The sequence below is a fragment of the Ziziphus jujuba genome, chromosome 2 (assembly GCF_031755915.1).
Source record: "Ziziphus jujuba cultivar Dongzao chromosome 2, ASM3175591v1".
Lineage (NCBI taxonomy): Eukaryota > Viridiplantae > Streptophyta > Magnoliopsida > Rosales > Rhamnaceae > Ziziphus > Ziziphus jujuba.
Window position 1 is genome coordinate 30,796,527 of NC_083380.1, and position 23,902 is coordinate 30,820,428.

The 23,902-nt window shown below is 29.4% G+C and overlaps 1 long non-coding RNA gene across 2 annotated transcripts; it reads right to left on the reverse strand.

The window, feature by feature from the left end:
• Positions 1–12,178: 12,178 nt before the first annotated feature.
• On the reverse strand, positions 12,179–20,228 carry LOC132800459 (uncharacterized). 2 transcript variants are annotated; one of them, XR_009635569.1, is made up of 2 exons: positions 19,860–20,228; positions 12,179–12,550 (listed from the first exon to the last, which is right to left on the reverse strand). It is a non-coding gene; the product is annotated as an uncharacterized LOC132800459 (long non-coding RNA). The 2 variants fall into 2 exon arrangements; XR_009635570.1 differs by having other exon boundaries at positions 12,179–13,356.
• Positions 20,229–23,902: the final 3,674 nt, after the last annotated feature.

A 23,902-nucleotide genomic window follows, 5' to 3' on the forward strand; every position in this document is an offset into this window, starting at 1 on the left:
TCTTCCCAGTCTCAATTTGGAGACAAACAACTTTAGAGTGATTAACTTGTTTGCTAGTCAGCTACACTATTACATTTTTCTGGGTATCTATAAAATTTTTCAAGTGCAAAGTAGATCTTCTAATATTATTGATAGTCTCATGAAGTTTTCTAAGCAATGTCCTTCATTTCGTTCATATTGTCTGATAATTTTATGATCACTACATTAAATCCGAACCTAAATACAGTAGCCAAATAATGGTATATAGTTTGGCCGGTAGCAAATAATATTCCACTATGTTGTAGTTGGTGCTGGATTTTTCTTTTTCTTTTTTTTCTTTTCCTTTGGCCGAAAATAATACCATATAATTTTTCTAACAAGGTTAGATTTACACCTAAAACTTAGACGTAACACATCATATACATCTTTTAAAAGGAAAAGTTAACTAAAATAGTATATCATACTAATGGTTTATTTTTTCCCCACAAAAAGGAAATGTAGCAAATCAAGAAACTGTTATCAAGGAAAAAGAATATAATATATATCTTTTTAACTTCCCTAATTTTATATTATCTGCTTCAGTTTTTATAAATTTATGATAATTAATATTGTTAATTATTTTTATGTTAATCAAAATTAATTATGTCATACTAGTTATCAATTGTTTTTTAAATATTTAGAAATGACCAAAACAATCTATTAAATGGATCTCTTAATAAAAATAAGAACACCTGGTTATTATAAATTTAGCCCGAGTATTTCAATATATATATATTTAACATCTTATTATATTGTAAGAAATTCTTTAAAATTTTCATAGTATAAGGAGGCTTTATCGAAAATATTTTATGTTTTTGTTCCCCCCCCCCCCCCCCCCCCCCCCCCCCCCCAAAATATAATTCTATTTCTACTTATAGGAAGATCATATGTAATTTGATTTGACCATACTTATATTATGGATCTAGTTAAAAAGCAGTGATAATTCCATAAATTCTAATATGAGATAGAATGAGGAAGTTGGATGAAAGGATCTGGAGAAGATATTGAAAGTCTTGTTCATTTCAGGAATATATATATATATATATATATATTTTTTTTTTTAAAGGGAAAAAAAGGATAAAAGAAAAAGGGCCTTTCTAAAAGGCCTGGTTCATGAACGATGGCTTGATAACCCAGAACCAGACACGACAAGATGACTCCCCCGTTTCCTCTAATAACCGGCCCAAGGCCTAATCTTTTTGCATCTCATTTGGTAACAACAATTAGTAGAAGATGCTGGACTTCTGGACAGGATAGTATAAATAGAATTGATCCGTTCGATTTGGTTTTAAAGTCTATTTGGTGTCGTTTTTTGAGGCTAAAAGCACTTTTATAACACCTAGAATTATAGGAGTGGAACTTGAAAATGAGTTTTTTGGTAGGTAACAAATTCATATAGCCTTTATCTTCGTTTTGAAAATTTGAGAAGTACACCAATTTCAGAAATTTTAGAAAAGCAAATAAAACAATAAAAAAGAGAAAAGGAGCAAGCAAATTCGCATAAATTTTTTTACATTTTCAGTATATTCATTCAGCTTAATCTTAGTAGAGAATTGCGGTGATATTGAAGCATGTTCAGTTGTCACATCCTTATTATCATTTGCAATAACAATTAAGTTTGGAAGTCTAATTTAACAAGTCCTTTCTTTGTTAGATTTTCATTTGATGTTAATAATTTGAATTTAAATCTATGCAATATATATATATATATACCAAAACTTGGAATGCCCTTATTGTAGCGCATGGATGCATGCATATGGACTAGGAGCAACAAAGCATTTGCATAGAAAGTGCAGGGGTATTTGTACTGGTTTCAGGTATGTGGAGTTGGGGTTTCAAAACTTCAACCCCATATGCACGGTAACGCGGCAATGACTGTAACACGGCTATTTAATAAGATATCAGTACCAGTCGCTGGAATGTACATGGAAGGAAAGGAGACCATATGGTGGTAGGCCAAGTCAATACCAGTCGTTGACTCCCATTTGCCTCAGCCACTCTCCCTTTATTACGGTTTCGGATTTACCTTCCCCTCAATTAGATAAAACTTTCTAAGATTAAAATGGCTATATATTGATATCGATCCAAGAAATTAAAAAATATGAAAAGAAAAAAGAAAAAAATTTACAAAATATTTCTATTTACCCCTTTTTTTTCAAAAGAAAATTTCCCCTTAATTAAATAATTCCATAACATCAAATTGCCTCTTCTTTAAAATTTTGAAGCGTTAATTTTATTAGTACTACAAAATTTGTTAATCACACTAGATTATATGTATATCCACATTCAAATTTATTTTTACAACCCGCACTAATAAATTATATCTATGTTACCCTTAATAATTTAAAATAAACCTAAATGCATTACAAGGGAATTTTCCAAAAACTCCCAAGGAATCAAATACGTACAAATACTTGTCCTCGTTCTTCATTTGTGTTTAAGGTCCTAGTTCTTCATTTGCACTTAAGGTTCGATGAAACAAACACAAATCGATCGAAAACAAAAAGTTGCAAGTGTTCTTCTACAAACCAATTTGATTTGTTTAGGTTCCTTCATTGTTGGGTGAGTTCATCGGTTTGGGTTTAGGATTTGAAGAAAAACACAGATCATACCATACACAACCTAGATAATAGTGGTTCACTTGGTATATGTTTACCGGATAATGTATATTCATCCTGTTTATACAATCCGAATTTATGTTTTCATCAATTTCGAATAGTGCGATATACGTAACTAAGATGATAGTGATCTACTTGGCATAGGTTTACCAGATAGCATATATTCATCACAACACAGACTTATATTTATATTAGTCATTAAGAGTGTTGCGATATGCGATATGTGTAACTTAGATGATATTGGCCCGACTGATATATATTTACTAAATAACATAGATTCATCCAGTTTATACAATCTAGACTTAACTAATATATATATATATATATACACATATCAATATTACACATCAATAATGTTACGATATTTGGGGTTGTATATATTGAATATTAAATCATCGAGAAACTGTTACTCGTGAATAGCTAAAACAATGCAAATAGATGAAGAACACGAGTTTGAGAATCAATTTTGAGAAAAATTCTCATGAAGAAAATGAAACAACTAAATACTTATATTTTCAAAATTGAAAAAAATGATTTGCCAATGTTTCTCTTCTATTTTGTTATCTTCATCATTATACTTTTTGGTTAGAGTTCATGATTTTTCCTAAATTATGAAAGGATGAATATAGGTGTAGTGTATCTGATATTTAATTTCTTTTTAAGTGCTCAAAGATATTTCTGACATTTTACCAATGGTTATTTTTGGAATAGTAAAAAATCGTTATTATGGTTTTTCCAATTTTTTTATCTTCATCATTATACTCCATGGTTAGAGTTTATGATTTTTTTCTAAATTGTAAAAGAAATGAGGGTAGGTGTAGTGTCTCTAAGAAAAAATGAGGGGTGGTGTAGTGTATCTAATATTAAACTTTTTTTAAAGTGCTTAAGGATATTTCTGACATTTTATCAATGAATATTGTTAAAATATTAAAAAATCATTAAATTTGTTATGTGCCTAATAAGTTTTATAATGTGAATAAAACTATTCAACATTTAATTGGAATTTGACCAAATTGACCTTTTAATATTCAAATTAATTACTCATATAGATTATGTCTAAATTATATCTTGTTTTTATTAATGAAACTGATAAAAAAAAAATTGAGCAATAACACCGATAAAAAGAAATGCATTCTGTTTTTTTTTTATTTTTTTTTTTATTTTTTTTTAATTTATTCTATTCAAAACAAGTTATAATTTAGACATATTTTTTATACATAAGTGGTCAATTTGAATTTTTATATGATCAATCTCATTAAATTCCAACAAAAAAATTAAAGAAAAGGGGCACTTTAATACTATACAATAGTTGAGGGGGGAAATTGTTCAGAAAAAAAAAAATAGGGATATTATTACTAATAGCCCCTAAACTATATAATCAGTATCACTTTAGTCCTTAAATTTATTTTTATGATAATTTCATTTTCAAACTAACTTCAACAATTCATCTTAGTCTCTAAACTATATAATTAGTATTACTTCAGTACTTAAACGTATTTTCTTGATAATTTTATCCTCAAACGAACTTCAACAATTCACCTTAGTCCCTATGCCATTTTCCATTGTCTTTTCCAACCATTTAGAACCACAAAACTCACATGCTTTAAACGCGAGCTAATTATGAAGGACATGCAAGGTTTTTTATGGTATCCTTTTCCCCCTCTTTTTTTTTTTTTTTTTTAAAAAAGTAAATATGAAAAATGAACTGAAAATAATTATAATATTATTAAAATTTAAACTTTTCCTTTCATTGAAGAGCAGTGGCCTACCTCCTTTGTTCAAACTTTCAATTTACTAGTTCTAAATGAAATTTAAAATAATATGAAAAAGGGAAAAATTTATCCAAGCATAAACGCTAACCATAATAATACATCAAGATCAACCAATCAAATTCTAATTAAATTGGCATTTAAATAGCTTTTGCATTTTCTAAATTATATTATTGAATTAGTGATTTTTCATTAATGATACTTGGTTTGGTAAATTGAATCATCTCCTTGATATGCATACAGAAACAAAATATTTTGTTTCATATTTAAGGTTTTTTCCGCTATTGTCAGGACCCGCTCAGAATTTCTCCCCGGAACCCTAGACAAGCCCTAATCCCAGGGAAATACCACCGAACCTTCCAACGGAAAATTCGGCAGCACCTCTCCTAAGGGTAGGACTTACCAAAAATTACTTGCACTGAAAACACACTTCTATATTCACCCCTTTATTCCTCTCGCAAAACTACAAGTTGTTCCACAATTTACAGCACGTCACAACAATAACAGCAGCCCAGTGCATAAATAAAACATAAATGTCCAAATAGTATACAGAGCTTTATGAAGTGCTAATCAACAGAAATACAACAAAGATGAAAGAAATAATACAACTAAAATGAATGAGTACAAAGGTACTTCTCGAAACACGATAGCAGCGGAGAATTGGTTCGCTCCGGAAGAACGTCTACCACCCCTTGCACCTAAGGGAACGGAACTTAAAAACTTGAGATGCTAATCATCTCAATGAGTGACCCTAACTACTGAACACTTTTAATGATAATAATAATAATAATATAACAAATAAGGGAATTGAACTAATACCAACAATTAATAAATAAATAATAACAGTTGCAAATGATAATTTTCCCTCAAAACTCTCACCAATCACTCCGTGGAAATGTTCCCTTTTTAAAACGATTTCACAAAACCCGATATTCGTACTTCCCGAAAACCAAGGGATCAAACATTTGATAAACAATAAATAAATAAATACCCCAATATATAATTAAAATGTAATAAATTATAATAAATAATTTTTGAACACCTTTGGGGTTTAAAACTTTATCTGAAAATTACACTTGACGCACCACACCATATACCGGTGATGCCCTCCGATACCCAGCGTCCTGAGCACCGACTGGCGGGGAGATTAAAGAGAGAAACTTGCAAACGGCACTTCGGAGTCCCGACAGTACCGCTGTTGAAACCATCATCTCGACCAAGGAGGGGGGCGGCTGTGGCCAATATCAAACTTGCCTGCCCATGGTCCAATGGCAACCACGGGAGACATAATACTTGCTCGCTAAACCACATAATACTTGTACGCTAAACCACGTGTACATACACCAGAACACCAATACTGTATGAGTGCGTCTAAAATAATTATTAAATCAACCGTATCGTTTTTTCCAAAATTACCGTGGGAAATATACCAATTTTCACAAAATACCATCCCACATATTTTTATTTAACAAACCGGTACGAAAACATCGATAACCAATAAAACCATAATTTTTCTCGTAATACGAGGTTCAACAATTGAAATATCGCGGGCATAATTTATAAAATTAAACCACCAACTTAAGCAAATATTTTTATAAAATATTTAACCCAATTATGCCCAAAAAATAACACTTAAAACCATGTACGATTATTACTGAAATATACTTTGCTCATGCACAATAAATAAATTAAACCACAATAAAATTCATAATTAAATCGCACCACATGAGCATAATTCAAATACCAATTAAACATCAATTAAATATAATTAATTGCCCAAAATATTTTTTTTTGAAGGTGGGTCACTCACCTTAAGCGCGTAAATCAGCTAAGATCCTCCGCAGGATCAACTCCACTACTCGTACGCGCACCTAAAACATCCACAGTATACCAACCAAATATATTAATATTTTAATCGGGTAATTCCCAAATGGGTACCCGGGGAGCGAACACAACGACAACTAAAAGTTACGAGTTATATACTGAATCGAAGCTCGAGTGATGAGGATCACAGATTCAGTCTTACTTTCTGGTGATCGGACCCGAGGTGGCCGGAATCTCGTCGAAAAGCTTTCGGGTTTCGAATCCTCAATTCTCCCAAACCATCGCGAATTGGCAAAAAATGATGCCGGATTAGGGTTCAGGAGGTCGAACACAGTGGACAAGGACCGGCGGTGCGACTGGGTACTCGCCGGAACAGTAACTTCCAACTAGCCGCCGCGGTCACCAGCAACCGTCGCTGTTGGCGGTGCGTGCGGTGGCCGTTGGCTGAGATTTTTGGCAGTTTTGTAGATCAAGGGGAGAGGAATCCAACGGGACCAGCGGTGAGGCAAACGGAGGCCGGACGGCGGAGAAATCGCGGTTTGAAGAATTTCGGCCCCTCGCCGGAAAAAGCTCAGATCTCGGCGTGTCGGAGGTCCGATGACCGTGAAATTTGGTGGGTAGGCCGGACTTGAGGAGGTGGTGAGGGGTGGCTGGCGCGTGTGGCCTAAAAATGGCTGGAAACAGGGCAAACGGCGGTGGAGGGAAAAATCGCCGCTGAACTTCGCCGCCTCGATCCAGGCGCGTCCGGCAACCAACAGCCGTGAAATTTCAGGGTTTGGCCGGAAATGGGGAGAGGTGTCCGTCTGGCCGGTGCGTGTAATGTGAATCGACCGGAAAATTTGAAGATTCCGGAGGCCGGTCGGTTTCTCTCTCTTTCTCTCTCTCCTCTCTCTCTTTCTCTCTCTTCCCCGAGATTTTTGTCAAATAAAAGCCACCGTGGTGACACTGTTCATTCCACATGGACCAATCAGGTGATGAAACGTGGTGTTACTGTGCACTTAAGCCAGATATAATAAAATATTACGGTATCCGGCGAACTTCAAATGTCCATAACTTTTTAATCAAATGTCCAATTTAAGCGTGCAGCTAGTCTATGACCTCATATCGACGAGTACTTTACAACCGTACAAGATTCAAAACAAAATTACACAACAAGAAAAAGTCAACTCCCAACACCTTTTGGAGTGTTTGCACCTCAACTCGTTTTGCCCATAACTTTCAAACCGTAGTTCCGTTTTCGACGTGCTACTAGTCTACGAACTCGGGGCATCATGCACTTCGCCATGGTACCCTGGTCAATTAGAAATTCCAACTGGGACAAAAAGTCAACTTTTGACCCGCTCGGTCAATGGTCAACCTCGGTCAATGTGCACGGATTCCGGTGTGATTTGTGACGGGGTGTTACAGCTATCCCTTTCCCCTTTTTTTTAAAGTATGTGAGTTTCACGGTTCCAAATAGATGGAAAAGGACTTATGGATTAAGGTGAATTGTTAAAGTTAGTTTGAGGATGAAATTGTCAAAAAAATAAGTTTAAGGACTGAAGTGATAATGATTATATAGTTTAGGGACAAAGGTGAATTGTTAAAGTTAGTTTGAAGATGAAATTGTCAAAAAAAAAAGTTTAAGAACTTAAGCGATACTGATTATATAATTTATGGACTAAGGTGAATTGTTGAAGTTAGTTGGAGAATGAAATTGTCAAAATAATAAATTTAAAGACTGAAGTGATACTGATTATATAGTTTAAGGATTAATGGTGATAATATTCCAAAAAATTATAAGGCAAATTGAAATATGGATGAAAGTTGGGGGAGATATTTTGTAATTTTTCTAAATATTAGAAGGCAGAGAACTTTTGAAAAAGGATAATTCTATCCACAAAATTTAATAACCACACTACATTCTATACATACTCACTTTTTAATTCAATTTTTATTATTTATGCTAACAAATTATACCTTATTTACCCTAAAATATAATTAATATACACTACATTAACTTCCCCTAATTCCCTTTGATTGCTCTAATTTCCAAATCAATCTTGCATTATTCATCTTCAACTTTATGAACAAACATATTTAATCCAATTGATTTGATTACTTAAATCATGAGTTTTATATACTATGCTACGATTGATTCAACTTTTTCTTATTGGAGTTGGAATTCCAATTGAAGAACAAGCCTTTCTTCAAATATACATAAATGAATGATTTTACACATATTATTAAATTTCTGACATTTTATATAACTTGGATATAATTGTCTACTTTGGCATACAAAAAATAGGATGAGTTCAGATAGTCAAGGTTATATATGCTGAACAAGTTTGCTTATCATTGAATTTCAACTTAAGTTAATATAGTCCAAATCTAATTGTTTCTCTAGTTTACATATCACGAATGTATTCAAATGATTTAAGTTATGTATATCGAATTATATAATCTAAATACAATTGTCTTTAGCGAAATATATAATCCGAATGAGTTAAAATTGTCCGGGTTATGTGTATTGAACAATTTCAAAGTTCCCATTCTTTTTTTTTTTTTTTTCTTTTGAAGCAATTCATATGAAGAATAGATAGTATGAGAATTAAGAAAAAAAATACAGAGAAAACAAATAAATAAATAAAAGAAAAATAGTGTTGAAAGGAATGATTTTCTTCTTCTTTTTTTATGTATCTTTTTTCTCTTGATCACTAAATTTCATTATCTCCATTATTAGGGTTTTTTATTCTTTCTAAAACTCCATCATAGTGTACATAGTTTTTCATTTTCATTTTATATAAGTATTTAAGGGTATTTGTAACCTTTTATTAAAGGATTTTTTGAAATATAAAAATAGAATTAAAAATATAATGTTGTTATTAAATTTCATAGCATAAATAGAATCACCTTTTAAAAAATGCATATAAAGGAAATCCTTCTTTTGAGAATTTTTTATTTCTATATATATTTTTTTAATTCAAAAAATGCTGGTAAGTTTGTAACATTCTTATTTCGAGAATCTTTTATTTCTATATATATATATATATATTTAATTCAAAAAATTGCTGGTGAGTAAATGCTACAATAAAATCACTTTTTGTAGTGGTACAATATGAGCTAGCCAATATGTAATAATGTATAAGGGAATTAGATGAAAGAATTGGAAAATTATTGAAAGCCTTCTTCATTACACTATCATGATTTTAAAAGGGCCTGAGTCATAAATCAAAACGAGGCAAGATATATATAACTTGGGAGTTAAATTCAAATGCCTAGTCCAAAGTGATCCTATTTTATGAGAATGTGTTATACATATATATATATATATATATATATGGAAGGCTGGTCATATCATTACATATCATTTCTAATTAATTATCATATACAATAGAACGTATAGGTTCACCAATATATATATATATATATATGCAATACAACGCATAGGTAAGTCAACCTATAGTCATATTATATGCTAAAAAATTTAAAAACACACAAAAAATTAATAATTATATAGTGTTTGATTATAAATGATTTGTGTACAATCATATCATCTATATAGTTGCTATAAATTAAAAAAAAAAAAAGATTTTAGTAATGCTATATATAGACATCAAATTATTTACCAAATAAATATTAAATATTATTTGATGACATATTAATAAAACTTAAACATAAATAAATAAATTTTTAAACGGATAAACAATTAAAAAATAAACCAATCATTCAATAAATATTTTAATAACTCAAACATTAACTAAAGGTTTTTAGTAGATTATTTTACCCAAATTTTATTTATCTCGTCCTTTTTTTTATTTTTTTTATTTTTTATGTTACCAACAAGATCCAATTCAGTTATTAAAAAAAAAAAAAAGTTCCAATTCATTTTGTGAAATAAAAATAAAAAGAAAAAAGAAAAAGGTGCGTGATAATTCATATTAATTTTTACATTTTCAAGATATTCGTTTTGCTTAATCTTAACTCGCTCTGAATTATAGTACTTAATTGAAGGCACGTAGCTGTGGCTGTCTTGTCTTATTATCTTGTGGGCTTTGTAATTTAAAAAAAAAAAAAAAAAAACTTCATTTTGCCATAACAATGAAATTTGGAAGATTTATATAATTTCTTTTGATGCTGATTAATGATGAAATTCATATTTTGATCCCCTGAAACTAAAAAAATAAAATAAAAAATGCAAATTAACTTGCCGTGATGATGTTTGATGCCTTTCTCTTCAACCGAGAAAAAGAAACCAACTTCCGGGAATGGGAAGAGAAACCAACACAGTGTTTTCCTGAATAAACCGACTTCCAGGAACTGGAAAAGCATTAACGTCGAAATTTCTTGCAGCCCCGTACTTCAAACACAAAATTAACTCTTTTTTATTTTTATTTTTGTTATTGTTCCTTTCAGACACACACGGTAATTTGGTATACGCGTATAACGCGTTCTCTGATAAAAAGAAAATCAAAGAAAATAAATAAATAAATTAATTAATTAATTAAAAGCTCTGCCCTCCCAATATCCCCAGCATAAATATAAAATTCAAAGCGAATGTATATATATATACATGAAAATATATTTCAAAAGAAAATAATTAGTAACAAAAAAAAATTGGAAGATTTCTAATTTATTTTGATGCTAATTAATAACGAAATTCACACTTTGGTATCCCCTGAAATTAAAGAACTAAAATAAAATAAAAAAGGCAAATTAAGTTGCCGTGATGATGTTTCTATGTCTCCCTCTCCAACTTTGCCTAACATATTGTTTCCTGAAGAAACCAACTTCCGGGAACTGGAACGGCGTTAACATCGAAATTTCTTGCAGCCTCGGATTTCAAACACAAAATTAACTTTTTATTTATTTATTTATTTTTATTGCTATTATTGTTTCTTTCCTCGTTTTCTGAGAAAAATAAAATCAAAGAAAACAAATAAATAAATAAAATTAAAAGCTCTGCCCTCCCAATTTTCCCAGCAAATATAAAATTCAAAGTGAATATACATATATATATATATACAGGAAAATAAATTTCAAATGACTAATTAGTTTCAAGAAATGCATTTTTTTAAAGGCAAAAAATACATGTAAAAGGCTACTTCTTATTTCAAAAAATAAAATTCGAGTTTTCCATATATATATATATATATATATATGTATATAAAGTATTGTGTATATACAACCAAGGAAATTTTAGAAATATAAAACATACTAGAAATATAAAACATACTGATAAATTTTCTGCATATTTTGAAATTCATACAAATTATAAAATCATTTCGGAAGGGGGTAAGGAAACTTAGTTCTGTTCGTATATTTAACCAAGCTCCGCATATTTTAAAAGTCATCAGACGAAGAGATGACGCGTTAATGTGGCTTTTTATAATTCTAACTTTTTTTTTAAAAAAAAAAAGAAGAATACTAGGAAATTGCCTATGGTGGTGGTGTGAATATATATATATAGCCTCAAATTTCTATCATTTTGGTATGATTGCTTCTGAGAATTGTTCTAGCTGCATAAAATTGCTTTGTTTTATTGAATATACAGATCTAGACTAGTTTATAGTTCCAAAGTTTCCAGGTTTATAATTAGTTTATATTTCTTGAAAAAAAATTTTTTTTTTTCTTTGATTTTTGGTTATCTCTATTCCTTATAGTCCATAGTAAGTTATTTGCTTTGAAATTTTGTTTTCTTTTTAATTTTTATTTCTCTCTCTCTCTCTCTATATATATATATATATATATTCACTCGGTAACATTCTAGTTATATGATTTGCAGGTGTTTGAATTGAAAGAAAGAATGGATGCCTTGAAAACCGCTGCTCAAAATGGCGATTTGAACATGCTAATACTCTTTAATTTACAATAATCCATCTCTCCTTGATCACATTGATGAGGTAACATTTTTCGATACTCCTTTGCATATAGCAGCTCAGTATGGAAAGGTCGAATTTGCAGTAGAGATAATGAATTTGAAACCATCATTTGCTTGGAAGCTAAATCAAAATTTATATAGTCCCATGCACCTTGCCTTATACAACAAGCAAATCAATATGGTGCATCGATTTCTAGGATGCGAAGCTCCTGATCATCTTCTTCGCATTCGAGGAAAGCATGGTGAAACTCCTTTGCATTATCTGGCTGCAAAAGAAATCGATGTGGATCATCAACAACAAAAGATCCATCTCTTACCGATATTCGTATCACTTTGTCCACAAAGTATCCAAGATACGAATAATCGAAAGGAAACTGCCTTTCATATCGCTGTTAAGACTGAAAATGATGACGCTTTTGATTTCTTGCTAGGCAGACTGCGAAGAGCTTGCCATAAAGGCTCTGAAATGGATGAGAGGAAAATTATAAACTTGAAGGATGCCAATGGGGACAATGTGCTACACATTGCTACCGCTATGAATCAATCCCAAGTAAGTCTTTTCTCTTATGTCTTTATCTATTTCAATTTTTGTTGTTTCATTTATCTATTTATTTATGTTTTCTTTTTGGTTCAACATTAATTAATTCTTTATTTTCTTATTTATTTTTTATTTTTTCTGGTTTGAAATGAATCTCCATTAATAGATTTAAGTGTGTCTTAAAATATCTAGAACAGAGATAATAGGTACATATAAAACTTACTACAAATATCCATAGGAAGCCAGAAGCAGAACTCCACAAACCTTGCTAATCTTGTCAAGCAACCAAATCTCACAAATCTCAAATCTCAATCATTTATGGAAAAACCAAGCAAATATGTTTCTCTGTATAAACATGTTGGTACATATAGCAATGTTGTTTCAGAAGGGATTTTTTATTGTAATGAAATTTTTTCAATTTCCAATTGTAAAAAAGAAAAAGAAAAAAGAGTTAAGTACTAATTAATTTTAACGACTTTTTCAATTTTATTGATTTTGCTTAATTTACAAAGATAAATATAAAAAATACAATAAAAAATAATTCTATTTTAAAATTTAGTCCAATCTAATATACCAAACAAATAATAAAATTATATACATACTACGTCATCCAATTTTATCCAAAAAAACAAAAAGCCATTGGTAATCAAATAAAATTTATTTTACCTGGAATGTTGATCGTCCGCATATAAATAGACATTTCATAAAATTTGTTAACACCACATGAACCTATATGAAATTGTTAGTGCTCAAAACTAACTATAATGGTCTAGATCCACATAACAGATCTATCGTTAAAATTCGTTATCTCAATGGATCGTAAACTGACAATAAGTACTTTTTATTTAATCCAGGTGCTAACATATAAAACTATAAATAAAAATAAAAATAAGAAAAAGAATTAGGATATCAGCCATAACAAATGACGTGGTTATAATTGTATATTCCAAGGCTAAAGGTTTTTAGCCATAACAAAATGAAATTATTAGTTTTGGTCAATAACTCTGTGGATACAAGTTTTTAACCAAAAAAACAAAAAAAATAAAAATGCATTTACTATATATTTTTAGCCACAACTTTTGTTGTTAAAACTAATTTTTGTGGCAAAAAGGGGTTGTTCTAACCAAAACAATGTGTCTGAAAAGCGAGTGCTAAAAAATTATTTATTTATTTATTTTTTTTTTAGTGCGAGTTGGCAACAGATATGGATTCTTTTTAAAAACAGAAAAATTGCATAAAACAATGACAGTACATGCCATCTAAATTTAATTACCTATAATTATTTACCACGACATGCGACGATAAAATAAAATATGTAAGTCTTATAAAATATTTATTAAATATTCACTTATTGAATGATCCATTGTTATACCACATCAACCATATAATAGTTGTATATCAGCATTTGCCCTCCAAAGAGAGTAAGCATTTGCCCTCCAAAGAGAGTAGAGGTTGAAATACTCATGCCAGTAAAAACTGATAAAGCAATCAAAATTTACAACAAATTTTGTTTACCAAATTATGTGACATGAGATGAATGGTTCACATAAAATTATACCTAAATTCATGAAAATTGAACCATGCAACAAATTGTTTGGTATCCAAGATTTGGTGACCCTATCATTATTTCAAACAAATACATAAATTTTTTAACTCTAAATAATTGTTTTGAACTTTCATAATCTTTTCAATTTTCATCTTTTTTTTTTTTTTCCAAAACTGGATAATATATAATATCTGTAACCAAAACTTTTGTAAAACTTATTTATAATATTGGTTAATCATACTACTGTATAATTTATCAAATCAGAGTAAAATATTTTTGTAGTATATGTATATATCATAATAGATATTATAGATAAAATGGGGATGTTTTTGTCTTGAAAAACCTTTTAAATAATTTTTCCAATAACAAAATTAACATTAGGGTATAATTTTTAAATCAAGGACGATAATTTAATAAAACTCTTTGAAATAGAATAATTAATTAATAAACTAATTTAACATATTAATGGATCTTCGATCAGGCGGTGAAAATATTACTGTAAACGCAAAGGATTCAAGGGGTTTGACTGCTTTAGATATCTCATTTGAAAATATATCAAATCCACTCTACACAGAAGTCAGGGAAAGACTACTTGCAACTGGAGCTTTAAGAGCTAAGTCCCTTCCCAAAGTCTCCAGCTCCATGGATCACTTAAGGTCTAAGGTGGCATTGACAGAACAAATTGCCATAATTTTGATTCGTTTAAAAAACGACACGAAGAAAGAATCAGTACGCAATCTGGTACTAGTGGCTTGTGGAACGGTTGCAACATTCACATTCCAGGCTGTACTAAGTCCCCCAGGAGGAGTTTGGCAGGACGACAACAACAACAAAATTAACAATCATCGCCCTGGGACGGTGATTATGAGGACTCCAAATTTCTTCACTCTATATGTTAGCAACAGCGTCACATTTTATATTACAATCATGATTATGGCTCTTCTACTCCCTAATGGGAATATTGGTAAGCTGCTGAGAGGGCTTCTCTTTCTCTTTCTTTTGTGCTATACATTTAGTTTGGGAGTCATATGGCCCTACTTTACAGCTGAACCAATTTTCATCCCTACTCTTGTTATGTTACTTTTCTATGTGCTAGGTATTTTTGGGTTTTTAATCCTGCACAATTGGGAAGTTCAATTTATGAAAAAGATTGTATATAATCAGTGAGTGTTTTTTTTAAATGTTTTTAGGTAAGAAGATTCAGTGAGTGTTAATTGTTCATTGTGTACAATATGTGTTCCATTTATTCATTATTTGTTTATTTTATATGTATCTACAATTGAATTTCATGGTTTATTTAAAATTGGTTTTGGTTTGATTGGTTGATTTTACAATTATTTGCAACTATAAAACCTATATAAAAGCACCATCTAGTGTTGTAATGTAAATTCCATACTAATTGTAAAATTCTACAACAAAAATATTTACATAGGAAAATGATTATGCTCCTATATAATTGTAAGTAATTATTTTCCAAAATCATGTGAAATTTACCAGAAGAAAAAAATTGAAATTTCTGGTATTGACAACTTAGTTGTCGTTGTTTAAAACCCTAAAGATACAGAAGACGACCAAGTGAAAGCTACTATCTAATTTGCCATTTAGGACATCAATATTTGGACAAAAATTATAATAAAAAAAAACAGATAGCCAAAAGTTTCCTAAAAAACATATTGTTAATCATGGCCTAAATTGAATTATTTTGAAAATGAGGATCGAAAACGTAATCATCCCAAAATAGAATTACAGTACAACTATTCGAAATTTTAATTGAAAAAAAAAAAAAAAAAAAACAACAACAACAACGGTATAAAACGAAATGTCAACGAAAACAAAAAAAAAAACAAAAAACAAAAGGAAAAAAAAAAAAAAATTCTGGCAAAGGTAACTCTGCTTTTGGACCCGGGCCATATTCTTGGCATAGCAGCCCTCCAACAATTGTAGGATGGCCCAATATTCTGGTTTAGCAGATCATGTAAATGGGACAAATAATAATATATGTGCATGCTGTTTTAAAACAATTTCTTTCCTATCCGATTGTTTTGAACTTACAACATTTTCAATATGTAAGTGATATATCCACTTAATCAATTTTATATAATATCTATTTGAATCATAAAACTTAGTAATTCTTCTTTATTTCCAACCTTTTATTGCGTATTTCTTCTTTATCTTTACGTAATTTTTTTTTGAAGATTTATTGATACATAGCTTCTATCATCTTAATATTTTTTAAAGTTTATATTTTAATGATGCTCTCAAAATAGGTTTTAATTGACATTCCTAAACCAACGCCTAAATCACACTTCTTCTTCTGCTCCAGCTTTTCTTCTACATGTTTCTCCTGTGCTTTAATGATTTTTCTTATGAACTTTTAGAATATATTAGGAAAAAAAAAACAAAAAAAATTGGCAGAGGACAAAATCCAACAAGAACTCTAATACGATTAAATATATTCCAACAAAAACTTTGTATTATTTTCTCCTCTACGTTTTTTTAATTTTTATTTTAATCACCTAGCACCTTTTTGTTGTTTTTGAGAAAATGTTCCATTCTTTTCTCACTATTAGAATTAGATTTATGAACAAGGATGAGTTACGAGTTCTTCCTTCTATTGATGTCCGGCTAGCCTTAATCATTTCTTTTCCTCTTTGTCCTTTTTTTTTTTTTTTCATTCGTTACTTAATTTGGTAACAATACGTTATCATTGTGTATATTTCGAGAAAGTAGAGGTAGAGAATGAGAATTTCATAAAATTAATTGCTCAGTTCTATTTTCGACAAACAAAATTGATATTCTATTGCAAAACAGTTTGGGTGGGCTTATCTGTTTATTTAGTTAGGTGATGAAAAGTTGAATTTTATTTTTGAAAGCTAATAAAATTAAATGATGAATCTTAAACATTTATATGTTTGTTGCTCGTTAAATTATGGAAAGGTTAAATAAATAAATAAATAAAAAAAGAGAAAAATAAATAAAAAGATCAATCTTGACCATTAATATATTAGTTGCCATGTGTCCTTAGATCCTCAAAATTTAGACAAAGTTTAGATTAGGAGAAAATCTACGTCCATTGTATTAAAGATAGTTCTATGCACACCATAAAATTAGTCCCACTATATTTTTAAGATATTTTTTTATTTAAAAAATACTTATTGATAAAAAATAAAAAATATCTTTAAGCACTTGAATAGAACAAAATACTAATGTACTATATTATACTTTATATTTTAGAAAAAAATAATATATCGTAGTAACGGAGTTTAACGACGAAGAAGTAAAGATAGAAAATAATGATGCGTAAATCATGTCTTTCAATCCTGAAAATGAAAGTGTTTTACTTCTTATTTATTAATTTATTTATCTTATTTATATGTTTTTTTCTTTTTTGAATGTTTGTTCTTTTTATTATTCTTATGACTTTGCTTTCAAAATCATATGAGCATTCAATTTACAAAAACTAATGTGATATATACTATTCAGTTTATATAAATCAAACATAGATTAAATAATATGTAAAATCATTCGGTATATATAATCTAGATATTTTGAAGTCGTCTAGATTATATATACCGAAAAAGATTAAATCAAACAAAAATTCATTAATAGGTGAAGTCGTTCGACATACATAACTTGAATATTTTGTAACCGTTCTGGTTATGTATATTGGAGAAGACAATGAGATCTAATTTATATAAAGCGAATAGAAATTTAATAATAAATATAGCTGTGCGATGTATGTACGTGACTCAACATTTTGAAGCCAGTCAAATTATATATACCAAAGAAGACAACAAGATTCGAACATAACTTCAATTACTTGTGAAATTGTTTGGTATATACATAGCATGGATGTTTTGAAGTTGTTAGGGTTATTGAACTTTTATATTTCATTCCTATTTGATATACAAAATCCAGAACAACTCAGATTGTTTAGCCTTGTTTTTTCAAATTTTTTTTTCCCCCTTTTTTGGTGAAAGCAAGAGGATGGTATGAAGGCAGAGGGGAATTGACTAACTGACTAACGAAGATGAAAAACCTTAATGTTTTCTATCGATAGCTATTGGATCAGGTGCAGTCGGAAAAAAGCCTTTAGGGGCTTATCAATTTTAATGGTGTAAGAAGAATTAGGGTGTTAGAATTAGGGGATTCTTATTGTAGTGTATGGTAATTTAATTTTATTTGTTATAGAGGTATATTGGTATATTTTATTGGTGTAAAAATAAAAATTGAATTAGATGTGAGTATGCATAGAATGTAGTATGGCTATCAATTTTTAGTGTAAAAAAAACTATTCTTGTATTAATTATGTTGCCTGTATTATAATGTAAATTGTTGTATTGTATTAATATTGTACTAAGTTTGGTATACAAACATACTGTACTATAATTTAGGGAAAAAAGAAGAAGTTTAAATTAAGAAAAAAATTAATTTTTATTATTATAAATATGATTTTTTAAATAATTACATTGCTTGAAATAGGCAAAATTAATTTGTTATTTTTATTCATATAATTTTTATCAATAATGTAAATAATTGATAAATTAATTTTTCATTATTATTCATGTAATTCTTAAAAACTAATTACATTAAAACAATATAATATTTGCCATTAAAAAAGAATTGAAAAAAGCTTTAACACTAAAAAAATAATAATATTTGATTGTCTATCAAATTGTTATATAACATTAAAAGATTGAAGTACAAGTCTTAACATTGAAAAAATAAAAATTAATAAATTTGAATATTTTGTGAAGCATGGCAAAAAGAAACGGCGTTATTTAAAAAATAAAAAATAAATTAAAAGGCAACAAAAGCTGCAGCACAGCAGTACAATATGTGGGCCCAACCCAAAAGCTTTATTCGTGGTTTTTTGGAACAAGCGTTGGACAAGACTAAATTAGGCATTCAGTTTTTATTTTTTTATGTTTATAAATAATGTGTATTTTGTTTATAATTTAAAAAGATAAAAAAAAAATATTGGAATTATATATATATATATATATATAGGGTTGATTTGATTGGAATTGAACTTTGTTTAACTTGAATTAAATCAACTATTAACTAAAAACCAAATCAAACAGAATCGTGTTCAATTCGAGTAGATCGGTTTGGTTGGTCTAAATCACTTTATTTTCACCAAAACCTAAACATGAAAAAGAAAAAAAGAAAAAAAGAAAAGAAATAAAATTGTTGGGTGAACAAAATTTTGGAATTGGGGTCAGGTACGTTGGTAAGATTTGGGGGCTAAAGCAGATTCAGAAGAATTGAAGTGGAAAAGGAGGAGAAACAAAAACTGCCGGTGGCGGCGAAGGAAGCCGTTGTTGGAGTCCAGAAAACCGGAGTCGAAGAATGAGCAGGGAAATGGTGAGTGGAAGATGGAGTTCGAAAGAACAAAGATGGAGGATGGAGGATTGAGTGCCAAACGTGACGTTAATTAGATTGAAAGGGAAAATGGACACAGCAATTAATTGCTAGTTTTCATTCTATTGTGATTTTTTTTTTTTAAATGGCTGGCTTCAGTTGTTTGATTAATATTTCTACTTGACATAGGACCCAAAGCTAAAAAAAACAGCAAAAATAAAATAAAATTCTATGGAACCTTAATCGCATAGAAGAAAGAAGGAAGAAAATGCAAACACGTACTTGAAAAATCTAAAATAAGAAAGAAAGAAAGAATCCGTACCTTAAAAATTTATGCTTTCTGAAGACTCTTAATTTGCTGCATCATTGGCTGGTTGTATTTATATGTAGTAGTGTAGGCATAAGAGAGACAGCACATAACAGATTTTTTTTTTTTTTTTTTGGGGGGTGGGAAAGGAGAGATTGCAGATTGATAGAAGGAATATTTCTGGGTTAGACATTGCATATATATATATATATATAGAGGAAGAAAAAGAAGACAAATACTGTAGTAACATTGAAGCAAAAGAGAGCTAGAGAGAGATGAAACTTTCAAAGCAATCAATTAAGTTTCTAAAATACAAAAGGAAAACGCGCAAGCGCGCTTGACTCTCCTTTTCATAGAAATTCCGAGGATTTTTCGTAATTCTTTTGGTGCTACACTTCAATTGGTCGGGCAGCCCTCTCAATATTTTATATATATATATCTATATATATATATAAAATAATGGGTTTGCTTTTCTTCTTGGAATTTGCTAGTGGGGAAACACTGAAAATGTTTTTTCAAAACAAGCATTTCTACTTTTATTTTTTCCGCTTTAGAAATTTTTGAACGTCTATGATGGTGGAGTTAACGTGGGGCAACGGCCGTCACCCAAACTTATATCATTCATAAAAAATAAAAAAGAGAAAAGGAGCAAGAAAATTCACATTAATTTTTTTACATTTTCAGTAAATTCATTCAGCTTAATCTTAGTAGAGGATTGCGGTGATATTGAAGCATGTCCAGTTGTCTCATCCTTATTATCATTTGCCATAACAATTAAGTTTGGAAGTCTAATTTAACCAGTCTTTCTTTGTTAGATTTTCATTTGATGCTAATAATTTGAATTTAAAACTATGCAATATATATACCAAAACTTGGAATGCCCTTTATTGTAGCATGGATGCATGCATATGGACTAGAAGCAACCAAGCATTTGCACAGAAAGGTACTGGTTTCCGGAATGTGGAGGTGGCTTTCAAAACGTCAACCCTATGTGCACGGTAACGCGGCAACGACGGCAACACGGCTATTTAATAAGCTATCGGTACCAGGCACTGGAATTTACATGGAAGGAAAGGAGACCATATGGTGGTAGGCCAAGTCAATACCAGTCGTTGACTCCCATTTGTCTCAGCCACTCTCCCTTTACGGTTTCGGATTTATCTTCCCCTGAATTAGATAAAATTTTCTAAGATTAAAATGGATTATATATTGATATCGATCCAAGAAATTGCCTCTTCTTTAAAACTTTTAAAGGTTGTTTTATTCAAACTACAAAATTTTTTAGTCAACTACATTTTACACACATTCACATTAAAATTTATTTTTGCAACCTACACTAACAAATTATGTGTATTTTACTCTTACTAATTTAAAATAAACCTAAATTCATTACAGGGGAATTTTTCAAAAGCTCCCAAAGAATTTGATATGTATAAATAGTTCTCCTTGTTCTTCATTTGTTTTTAAGGTTCGACGAAACAAACACAGATCAATCAAAAACAAAAAGTTGCAAGTTTTCTTCTACAAACCAATTCAATTTGTTTAGATTCCTCCATCGTGGGGTGAGTTTGTTGGTTTGGGTTTAGGCTTCGAAGAAACAAACAAAGATCATGATATACATAACCTAGATGATAGTAGTTCATTTGGTATTTGTTTACCGGAGAATGTATATGCATTTAGTTTAAACATTCTGGATTTATGCTTTCATCAATTTTTAATAGTGCAATATACATAACTATGATGATGGTGGTCCATTCAGTATAGGTTTACAAGATAGCATACATTTATCGCAACCCAAACTTATATTTTCATCAGTCATTGAAAGTGTTGCAATATACATAATTTAGATGATATTGGTCCCCCTAGTATATGTTTGCCGAATAGCATATATTCATCCAGTTTAGACAATCTACACTAAAACGAATATATATACATATATATCGGTATTACACATCAATAATGTTATGATATTTGGGGTTGTATATACCGAATATTAAACCACATTGGTATATGTAAACCAGATACTCATTGAGAAACTATCACACACGAAGAGATAAAAACAATGCAAATAGATGAAGAACACGAGCTAGAAAATCAATTTTGAGAAAAACTCTTGTGAAGAAAATGAAATAACTAGACTTATATTTTTAGGATTAAAAAAATGATTTGCCAATCTTTCTTTTCTATTTTGTTATCTTCATCATTATACTACATGGTTATGGTTAGAGTTTATGATTTTTCCTAAATTATAAAAGGATGAGTGTAGGTGTAATGTGTCTAATATTCTTTTTTTTTTTTTTTTTTTTCCTACATCGCATAGGGATATTTCCAACATTTTATCAATAGGTATTGTTGGAATATTAAAAAATTATTAAAGTTGTAATGTGCCTAACAAGTTTTATAATGTGAATAAAACTGTCCAACATTTAATTGGAATTTGACCAAACTGACCTTTTAATATTCAAATTAACTACTCATATAAATTATGTCTAAATTATAACTTGTTTTCATTGAAACTGATAAAAAATTGAGCAATAACACAGATAAAAAAGAAAAAAAAAATGCATTCTGTTTTTTTTTTTTTTTTTAATCAATTTTGTTCAAAACAAGTTATAATTTATACAAGTGGTCAATTTGAATTTTTATGCAGTCAATTTCGTTAAATTCAAACAAAAACATTTGAGAGAGGGGGCAATTTAACATTATAAAATAGTTTAGGAGTGAAATTGTTTGGGAAAAAATTATGGGGCAAATTGAAATATGGATGAAAGTTGAGGGAGATATTTTGGAATTTTTCTAAATATTAGAAGGCAAATTACTCTTAGAAAAAGATAATTCTATCTACACTAGGAAATTTAATAACCATCCTATATTTTATACACACTCACTTTTTAATATCTATACTAATAAATTATACATTATCATATAATTTATCTGTAAATATAATTAATATACATTACATGAACTTCACCCCTAATTCCCTTTGATTGCCCTAATTTCCAAATCAATATTGCATTATTCATCATCAACCTATGAGTAGACAGATTTAATCCAATTGATTTGATTGCTTGAATCATGAGTTTTACATACTATGCTACAATCAACTCTAACTTTTTTCTTATTGGAGTTTGAATTTACATAAGCAAACGACTTTACATATCATTGAATTTTTACTCCGTTTATATAACCTAAATTAATTGTCTACTATGGCATACAAATTCAAGATGAGTTCAAATCGTCGAGGCTATATATGCTAAACGAGTTCTTTTAATATTAAATTTTTGTTTTTAATATAATTCAAATCTAATTGTTTTCTCCGGTATATATATATCAAATGAATTTAAATCATTTAAGTTACGTATATTAGATCTAAATGTTTTCTCCAAAATACATAACTCGGACGAATTTAAATCATCAAGATTATATAATTCAGATACAATTGTCTTTTACAATGTATATAACACAGATAGTTTAAAATTATCCGGCCCATGTGTACTAAATAATTTTAGGGTTTTTCAATTTTCAAAGCAATTCATATGAAGAATAGATAGAAAGAGATTTAAGAAAATACAAAGAAAACAAATATTAAAAAAAAAAAAAAGGAAAGAAAGCTAAATAGGGCTTAAAAAAAAGATTTTTTTTTTATCTTTATTTTTCTCATAATTGCTAAATTTCATTATCTCCATTACTAGGTTTTTTATTTTTTCTAAAACTGCATTAAAATGTGCATAGTAGTTTATTTTCATTTTATTTAAGTATTTGAAAGTATTTGTGACCTTTCATTGAAGGATATTTCTTAAATATAAAAATATAATTAAAAACATAATGTTGTTATTAAATTTCAGTGTTGTTATTAAATTCCATAGCATGAATAAAATCACCTTTTAGAAAATGCATATAAAGGGGATTCTAATTTGGAGATTTTTTTTCTTTCTATATATAATTTTTAATTAAAAAACATGCTGGTAAGTTTGTAGCATCTTATTTCGCGATTTTTTCATTTCTACATATATATGTATAGATATATATATTTAATTCAAAAAATGCTGGTAAGTAAA